This window comes from Nannospalax galili, unplaced genomic scaffold (genome assembly GCF_000622305.1).
Source record: "Nannospalax galili isolate Female #2095 unplaced genomic scaffold, S.galili_v1.0 scaffold213, whole genome shotgun sequence".
Taxonomy (NCBI): domain Eukaryota; kingdom Metazoa; phylum Chordata; class Mammalia; order Rodentia; family Spalacidae; genus Nannospalax; species Nannospalax galili.
The window spans coordinates 2538736-2549338 of NW_008335195.1; positions in this window are offsets into that span (position 1 = coordinate 2538736).

Here is a 10603-nt window from a genome sequence, read left to right on the forward strand (position 1 = left end):
TAAGAACACTGGTTGTTCTTGCAAAAGACCCAGGTTCAAATGCCAGCACCCACATAGCAGCTAATAACTGTCTGTAACTCCAGTTCCAGGGGATCTGACAGCCCCTTATGACCTTCGTGGGCATTGCATGACATGGGTGCACTTACCTACACCCAGTCAATTCATCCATACACATAAAATTAAAATTAATATATCAAAAAAAAAAAAAGAAAAAGAAACCCTGTCTCAAAAAACAAGGTAGATGGAGCTGAGGAGATGGCTTAATGGTTAAGAGCACTGACTGCTCTTGCAGAGGACCTGGGTTCAGTTCTCTAACAGCCTTCTGTAACTCCAGTTTCAGGGGATCTGACACTCTCTTCTGACCTCTGCAGGTATTGCATACACATGGTACACTTACATACATGCAGGCAAAACACACAAACACACAAAAAGAAATGTCAAAAAAATTTAAAGGTAGATGACTCCTGAGGAATGACACCTGGGGTTGTCCTCTTCTTTGCACATGCTTGGGCACAGACATGCATGTACTCCACATGCATATGTGCATTGACATGAACATTAAGCAAAAGCAAGTTGCTTTGTAGATTGTCTTGAAATGCACCATTTCTGATATAGTTATATGATATTATTTCTGGGAACCCAGGAGTAGAATCAAAAAAAGACAATGTTCTCCCATCTGAGACGAACATGAGAAAAATAATAGTAATGTAAAAGATATTTGCAGGATAAGGTTCCAGCCATTCTTTTATTGGAAAAGCAATCCTTCATTTTGTTTTTTTAAATATTTTATTTATTATTTTTATTTTACGTGTCTGAGTGTATTGTCTGCATGTGTGTACATGCACCCATGTCATGCAGTGTCCTCAGGGGTCAGAAAAAGGCATCGGATTCCCATGAAACTGGAGTTATAGATGATTGTTAGCCACCATGTGGGTGCTGGGAATTGAACCCAGGTCCTCTGCAAGAGCAGTCAGTGCTCGTAACCGCTAAGCCATCTCTGCAGCCCACAATCCTTTGTTTTTGAACTACATTCTTCCAGGTTGCAGGAAGGAACGTGTTAACAGGTCTGGAAACAACAATTACAAGGGGAGTAATAGTGATTTTTTTTTTTTTTTTTTTTTTAGCATCCTTGCTCTGGTTGACCTGGAACTTACAGAGCCCTGCCTGCCTCTAGCTTTTAAGATCATTGCTTCCTCAACATCCAAGATTGAATCACAGAAAACTGAAACATCAGAATATCATTCTGATAAGAGAAGTCAGCTATTGGACAAAACATGGGACAAGGGAAGATCTGATATTGCATTGGGAGGTTTGAAAATAGTCAACACGGTTACCTGGCAGAGTTCTTCAAATAAATGAATAAGACTGTATCATTGAAGACTCAAACTCTTTTGAATTTCACTATGTAGCAGTTTCCAGAATTCTGGATATCAGAAACATAAATAAGTGCATACATACATAGATAAATAAATGAAAAGAATGGAGAAAAGAGGAAAAAACAGAGCTGTCAATTAAAAATTTCCAAGCAAGGATGCTAAAAAAAATAATCACTATTATACCCCCTTGTAATTGTTGTTTCCACATATGAGAGAAAGTCTGAGACTCTTCTCTTTCTGAATTTGGTATATTTTGCTTAACATAGTGTTGAAACCAGTCTGATGTTTTCTTTATCTTTTTTAATAAAAACTCACAAGGACATATTGACAGAAAATATCATTCAACCTCCACATCTCACCTCTCACTACTTTTTTTAACTAAGTATTTTATTATTTTTATTTTATGTGTGTGAATGTTTTGCCTGCATGTATGTAAGTGCACTGTGTCATGCAATGCCCATAGAGGCCAGAAGATGGCATCAGATCTCTTGGAATTGGAGTCACCTACAATTGATAGCCACCTCTCCAGCTTCTCACCACCTTCTGATCCAAGTATGGAGCATAAGCCAGATATGGTGGTGTACATTATAATTCCGGCTCTTGGGAGGCTAAAGAAGGAGTCTCTAGTTCTAGGCCATCACAGCACTACATAATGAAACCCTGTCTCAAAAAACAGCCAGGACTGGAGCTGGAGAGATGGCTTAGTGGTTAAGAACCGTGACTGCTCTTGCAGAAGAACCTGGTTCAAATCCCAGCACCCACATGACAGCTAACAACTGTCCGTAACTCCAGTTTCAGGAGATCTGATGTTCTCCTCTGCTTTCTACAGGTATTGCACAACTTAGGTATACTTGCATACATGGAGCTACAATGCTCATACACATAAAATAAATAAACAAGTAAAAGTTTTTTTAAAACAAATCAACCAGTACAACAGTAACAAAAAGAGCAAAGCACGGTGCATTAAGCCAGGTGTGGTGACACCTGCCTGTGATCCCAGTACTAGAGAGACAAAGGCACGAATATCAGGAGTTCAAGAGCATTCTCAACTACATAGCTAGTTTAAGGCTGTCCTGGGCTACATGGGACCCTGTCACAAAAAACAAAAAAGAAAAGCAAAAAATAGAAAAGAAAAGAAGAAAATGGAGGCTGGAGATATGGCTGCTTCAGAAAACTCAAATTTGGTTCCCAGCATCCACATCGGGTGGCTCACAACTTCCTGTAACTCCAACTCCAGGGGATCTAACACCCTCTTCTAACCTGGGTACCTGTACTTACATAAACACATACCCACCTACACATAAATACACATAATTAGAAATAAAATAAATCTTCTTAAAAGATGTTGTTTTAGGCCTAGTCCTTTTTTAAAAAGTTTAAATTATTATTATGTCAGAGGACATCTTTTGTGGAGGTGGTTCTCTCCTTCCACCTTTACGTGGGTTCTAGGGATGGAACTCAGATCATGGAACTCAGATCACTGGCCTGGCGCAACGAGCACCATCTGGTCCATCTCACCCTCCCAATATCTTTTTTCTTAATGTGTATGAATGTTTTGCCTGCATATATGTAAGTACACCACCTGCATGCAGTGCCTGTGGGAACAAGAAGAGGGCATCATATCCCCCAGTACTGGAGTTTTTATCCACCATGTAGGTGCTGGGAACTGAACCCAGATCCTCTGGAAGAGCAGCCAGTGCTCTTAACTGTTGAGTCATCTCTCCAGCCCCACCCCCACTCCAGTACCTTTTTTGAGACAGGGCCTCTGTAGTCCAAGCTGGCTTGGAACCCACTATACAGACCAAGCTGGCCTTGAACTTACAGAGATCTGCCTGCCTCTGCCTCCCAAGTGCTGGGATTAAAAGCATGTGCAGCACATCCAGAAATTTTTTCCTTCTGAACTCAGTCATACTGTTGACCAAAAGCAATCAAGCTGTTGACCTATGAAGTGTTCTAAGGTAGTTCACAAGATGTTGCCCTGGGAGAACAGTTCATGTGTCTCACTAGGACTCACAGTGGGGATGGTGATAGGCTGAGAGTGATGATCCTGATGGTGATGGTAGTGGTGATAGTGACTACTATGTGTCAGCGACATAATAAACCTGGTGTGTTTAACTTGGAAGTAAACTACTTGATACCACCGAGTATAGTATGCCTTTAGTCCCAGTACTCAGGAGGCAGAGGCAAGTGGATCACTGTAAGATCGAGGCCAGCCTAGTCTACATAGGGATTTCCAGGCCAGATGGAACTATAAGGAGACCCTATCTCAAAAAAAGAAAGAAAGAAAGAAGACTAGGCATGGTGGTATATGCCTTTAGTCCCAGCACTCAGGAGGCAGAGGCAGGAGGATTTCTGTAAGATGAGGCAGCCTGGTCTACATAGTGAGTTCCAGGCCAGCTGGAGCTACAAGGTAGAACTTGTCTCAAAAAAAGAGGACAAAAAAATGAAAGGAAGAAAGAAGGAAGGAAGGAAGGAAGGAAGGAAGGAAAGAAAGAAAGAAAGAAAGAAAGAAAGAAAGAAAGAAAGAAAGAAAGAAAGAAGAGAGAGAGAGAGAGAGAGAGAGAGAGAGAGAGAGAGAAAGAAAGAAACTACTTGGTGCCAAAAGCCAAGAGAGATTGCTAAGGACGACCTTGGAGTGTTATTCTTCCTGCCTCTTCTCTCAAGTGCTAGGATTGCAGGTGTGTACCAACATGCCTGTCTTCTTTGGATCCTTAAGGAAATGTTCTAATGTTTCTTTCTAATTCTATAAAAAGTAAATACATTATGGATTTGAACGTGCCTCTTAGTAAAAGTACTAGAAGGCTAATTTCAGCAAATATCTTAATTTACTAAAGGAAATGTAAGGATACTGCAACGTACAAACTAACCTGGAAAAAATAAGGAGAAAGCAGAACAGAAACTAACAAGAGTTTACTGAAAAAAAATCATGTCAAACTCAATGTCTATTTTTCAACAGGATAAAATAATGCCATAAATAACTTTTACTTTGTTTCAGTGAGAAATTTTACAGGAATCCCTACTGGATCATCACCCCAAAACATATATACTACCCATAATCCCAGCAGTCACTACACAATCAGAGGCCCCTTAATAAAATCACCACTATTGAAGCTCTCACTTCGGCCTGGTCAACTCAAAGACTTCATCTCCTTATGCTTACAAAGCTAAAGCTCACAGGAAACTACCAGTTAAAACAGGTATTTTTTAATGTTAATACATTTAATGTTAATATTTTACACAAATAGCACGCATTTTCAATGTTCAGCTTGGATTCTTCTGTTTGTTTTTATGTATAAGTGTGTATTGCCTGCATGTAGGTAAGTGCACCCATGTCCTGCAATGCCTGAGGAGCACAGAAGAGGCTGTCAGATCCTCTGGAACTGGAGTTACAGACAGTTGTTAGCTTCCATGTGGGTGCTGGGATTCAAACCCAGGTCTTCTGCAAGAACAGTCAGCATTCTTAACCGCTAAGCTATATCTCCAGCCCCTTGTTTTGAGACAGGGTGTCACTATGCAATCTTGGCTGGCCTAGAACTTACTATGTAAACCAGACTGATACCAAACTCAGAGGCCTGCCTGCCTCTGCCTCCTGAGTGCTGGTGTACTTGACCACACCTAGTCTTGGAAATATTTGACTCATGTTTCTACTGATCTTACATCAATCAAACTAGCCAGTATCTTCACCTCCCAGAGGTAATTTCTATTCTGATTTCTAGCACAGTAGATCACCCTTGTCTGATCTTGAACTTCACTTACATGAGATTATATACCACTTTGTATCTGGCTCCTTATGCTCCACATAATCCATTCATATCATTGCATCTATTAGCAGGGTTTTTTAAAACTGCTAAGCAACAGTCCATTGTATGAATATGGTAGTTTATACACTTGAGGAACATAGGAACAGAACACCGTGTTATTAATTTTCCATGAGAAACATAACACACCAGTGGCCCAGATAGTGAATTCAGTCTGGCTAGTCTGTTATCTCCTGTGCATTTTATTACACAGGAAGCTGACTCTTCAAAAAGCATCTGTACAAATCTGGAATCTAAACAAAGGGGTTTGTTAGATGATGCGAATCAACCAAGGTGTTCTATCAAGAAGCTTGACCTCAGATGGGTGAGGCTAACATTTGCCTAACAGATTCTGTTTTGACTTTGTTTCAGTACAACTAAATTTAATTCCCTTGTGATTGAAATATCTTCCGTTACATGTTAATATTAATTGGGAATTTCTCTCTTCCAGGATAGGCTCTGCATTTTGTAGCTTTTGATTTTAGTTGAGTTGTTTGAAGTTTTCCCCTTTGCTCCCAAGTCTTATTTGTCTGTTTATTTGAGACAGGGTCTCATGTAACCCAGGTTGGTCTCCAATTCTTTATGTAGCTGAGGATGACCTTGAACTCCTGATCCTCCTGTTCCCACCTCCAACTGCTGGGATTACAAAATATATCACCACACCCATCGACACCCGCCCCCCCAGGTCTTGCTTAAAGAACTGCTATTACCCTGTCTCAAAAATCAAAACTAAGGCTGGAGAGATGGCTCAGCAGTTAAGAGCATTGGCTGCTCTTGCAGAGGACCCAGGTTCGGTTCCCAGCACTCACATGGCAGCTAACAGCCATTGGTAACTACAGTTCCAAGGAATCCAACTCCCTCTTCTGACCTCCTCGGATATTGCACAACATGGGTGCACGTACATACATGCAGGCAGTACACTCATTCACATAAAAAAATGAAAATAATAAATAAAATATTTTTGAAATAAACAGGGGACTGGAGAGGTGGCTCAGCAGTTAAGAGTACTTGCTGCTCTCAAAGGAAGGGTGGGAACACGTTGACCTTAACCCAGACCTCTCAAGGGCCAAGAGAAGTCCTTCTGCTATCCGTGTCCCCCTCCTTATGGGAACAGGCATTGCAGGTTCTGTTGCTTTGGGTGCTGCCAGTCTAGCCATGGGTAATAAAATTTCTAAGCCCTCAGATAGACAGAGACATCGGACATCCACAGGACTCCATTGGACATTTGAGGAGATGGGTAAACTCCCTAGCTTGAATGGTACTACAAAACCGAAGGGAACTGGACCTATTGTTCCTAAAAAAAGGTGGCTCATGACAGCCTTAGGTGAGGCTTGCTGTTTTTACACCAATAATTCAGGTGTAATTGAGTTTTCCTGGTCCTCTGGTAACACTCCTCCAAAATCAGAATGAGTCAATGATTTGACTCATGCCCCAGAGCCAGTGAGGATTATAATACCCTGAGCTCCTCCATTTTGTATAAGTTTAACTGATCAATCATCTGGTCATAGGACCACCCCTAGGAAGAAGGGTTATGCCAAATAGATGGGTTGAATATCTAGTGCGTTAATGAGATAGCAAGTTTTTTTCTGCCTGGAATCCTGCCTACTAGCACAAAACTTCCAGACAAGCTGCAATCGTGTAGTCTGTGAGTTTGCCTGCTTCTCTGAATTCTTCAGAGAAGTGTAATCTTTTCTTTTCTTCTCCATATCCCTTTTCTAAACATACTTTCTTTAAGGCTTTGGACTGCCTCTACCATCTTATATTTCTTTACTTTCTCTAAAGCTTCCTTCTCCCAGCCACGTGTTTGACCCCCATGCAGGGTATAAACCTGCATGGCTTCGTGGCTTTCTTTCATTCTCCCCTCCATTCTCCTCCTCAAGGCAGCTGCAAAGAGTGCAGGCTTGCCTGCCCCCCGCCCCCCTGAGGATTTTTCTTTAAAAATTCTAATAAAATTGTAAAAGCTTAAAAAGAAGAGTACTTGCTGCTCTTACAGAGGACACAGGATCGGTTCCTAGTTCCCACAAGAATCTTTAACTCCACTTCCAGGGGATGTGGCACCCTCTTCTGGCCTCTATGGGTGTCAGGCATCCATGTGATGCACATACATGCAGACAAAACACTTCATATAAAAATTTTTAATGCTTTATTTTTATTTTATGTGTATGATGTATTGCCTGCATGTATGTAAGTGCACCCATATCTTGCCATACCTGTAGAGGTCAGAAGAAGGTGTCTGATCCCCTGGAACTGGAGTTATGAATGTTTGTTAGCAACCATGTGGGTGCTATGAAACAAATCCATGTCCTCTGCAAGAGCAGCCCATGCTCTTAACTGCTGAGCCATCTCTCCAGCCCCATAATTTTTTTTAATTGAAAAAGGGCTGGAGAAATTTCTGGGAGGTTAAGAGCACTTGTTATTTTCCCAGAGGACCTGGGTTCAATTCTCAGCACCCATGTGGTGACTCTGTCACCCTCTTCTGGTGACTTTGCAGGCATTTTACACACACATAACAGTGTATGTACAGGCAATCAAAACACTTGTACAAATAAAAAAATGCATAAATCATTTAAAAATAAAATAAAATCTTAGAAGACCATGCTTCTTTTTAAAGCCAGGTGTGATGACGCACACTTTTAATCCCAGCACTCAGGAGACAGAGGCAGGCAGATCTCTATAAAATCAAGGTTAGCCTGGTCTACAAAGTGAGTCCCAGGCCAGCTGAGGCTACAGGGAGACCCTGTTTCAAAAACAGAGTAAAACAAAGAAACAAAAACAGCCCCACTGTTATCATTTGTTTTATTCTTGATTTTGAGTACCTGGGGGAAAATGTTCAATTCTGGCCACCATGATTCAAGACCGATTGTACTCATTAAATGAATGTAGCCGTGACTGGCACTAATTTATTCATCCCTCAAATATTAGAATGCTTACTTCATGCAAGGCACTATAATACTGATAAGGGTATAGGAATAAAAAACTGGGACTTACCTCAAGGCATTTACAATCTAGAGAGAATGGGAACAAAATGAATTTCCTACCATCCACCTGATGGCAGTATTTCCTATTGTTTCCTAAATATCCCAGAGAACTGTAGTTTCAAGAGTATTTTCCGTGTAAATCCAATCCTATAAAGCGATGCCCAGTGTCATATGAATGGAAAAAAGTAGACTTGTTCCGGTGAATACTAGGTCAGTACAGTCATGGGTAATTCTAGAAGTGTTCTTTGAGAATTGCCACCAAATTCTTTCTTTCCTAAAGTTTATACCGTTGTTCTTACTAAAAATGTTATCAGTTTATATTCCTTTCTGATCTTTCTTGTTTTTGAGACAAAGTTTCATTCTGCCTGGCCTTGAACTCACAGCAATCCTCCTGCCTCAACTTCTCAAATGCTTGAATTACAGCATGCTGCCACCATGCCCAGCTTTATTCCATTCCCACACCCCCCCGAGTATATTTTATCATTATAATCAGACTGAACATAAAATTGACTTCTATATTCTTAACATTAATTACCTTGAAAAAATAATATATTGCTTAAATGGTCTTTTAAAATAAACTCACATATCTATATATTCAAAATATTAAACTGTACTCATAAAATGCACTTATTCCTAGAAGTCAGTAACAGGTGATTATCACTTTAGAATTTTTTTGAAGTTTCTACTTTTAAAATGAGAAAATATTAAGCCATATGTGGTGATATGCCTACATCATAGCATTTGGCAAGTAGAGGCAAGAGGATCAGGTCAGTGTCAGCTGGCAGAGACTAGAAGGGTGTGTCAGATCCCCTGGAACTGGAGTTATAGATGGTTGTTAACTGCCATGTGGGTGCTGGGAATCTGATCCAGGTCCTCTGCAAGAGCGTCCAGTGCTCAACCACTGAGCCATCTCTCCAGGCCCCTGTCTTTCGTTTCTAAAAAATAAAAAGACTGCCAGATATGATGGTATATATCTTTAATCCAAGAATTTGGGAGGCAGAGGCAGACTGGTCTACCTGGTAAGTTCCAAGCCTGCAGGGGCTACAGGGAGACCCTGCCTCAAAAGACAAATGAACAAACAAAAAAACAACCCTCCTGACCCAAAGCCCTCTCTAGCTTGTGTCTTCACAACAGAACTCAATGGAATATATCTATCTATTCCTTCTTCCAATTCCTTCTTGAACCTGTTCCGGTCAGGTGCTAGCCCAATACCCAAATGGCAACTGTCCTCATGGTCACCAAAACCCTCCATGAACTAAATCTTAAGTTTCCTGACCTACTGACTCCTTGATTTCAGTCCGGTGAAGGCTAAATTGGAATTCCAACCTGCAGAACGGCTGGAGAAATTCATACCGTCTTCTGACTCTGAAATTCTAATAATTTGTTATATTGCAATAAGAAACTGACACTCATCGAGATTCAGTACTGTGAATCTTTTTAATTGCTGCTATTTGGCAGATAAAATTATATTCAGGGGGCTAACAAGATGGCTCAGTGGTTAAGAGTGCTTGCTGCTCCTGCAGAGGATCTGTGGTTCAGTTCCCAGTACCCACAACTATCTAACTATAGTTCCAGGGATCTGGCACCCTCTTCTAGTCTCCATGGGTACTGCAAGCACATACAGGCAAAATATAATAAAATCTTTTTAAATTATATTCATATTACCTTCATTCTTATCATTGGTGAGTTTGAACATTTCCCTGCATATTTATTGGATTTTCTTTCCTGTGTTTTAATTTTTTTTGAAGTTTTTTGTTTATTTTTTTAAGATTTTTATTTATTTACTTATTTTTATTTTATGTGTATGCATGTGTTGTCTGCATGTATGTAAGTGCACTCATGTAATTCAATACCCATGGCAGCCAGAAGAAGGCCTGTATCACCTGAAACTGGAGTTATGGACAGTTGTTAGCTGCCATGTAAATGTTGGGAACCAAACCCACGTCCTCTGCAAGAGCAGTCACTGTTTTCAATCACTGAGTCATCTCTCCAGTCCCTATTTTTAAATTTACTTATTTATTTATTTATTTATTTATTTAGTTAGTTAGTTAGTTAGTTGTTTTTATACATGTACGTAAGTGCCTCCATTTTTGTATAATGCCTTCCCCAAACCAGAAAACAACATAAGATCCCTTACCCAATGTGGGTGATGGGGACCAAACTTGGGCCATCTTCAAAAGCAACAAACATTCTCCTAACTGCTGAGTCATCTTTCCAGGCTAGATTTTTTTTTCTCTTTTTTTTTTATTTTAATTTTTTTTTTTTACAATTAAAGTTACAGTTTTAACATATACAAAATATTACAGTAATTCAGATTTTTTGGCATAATGATTACAGGTTTGATAAATACATTTCATATCTCATAATAGCGATGAAGATTATACAAAAGCTATTAAAACAATTATGAGAATAAATTCAATTGTCACTTAAATATCTAAAGCTATTTTTATTT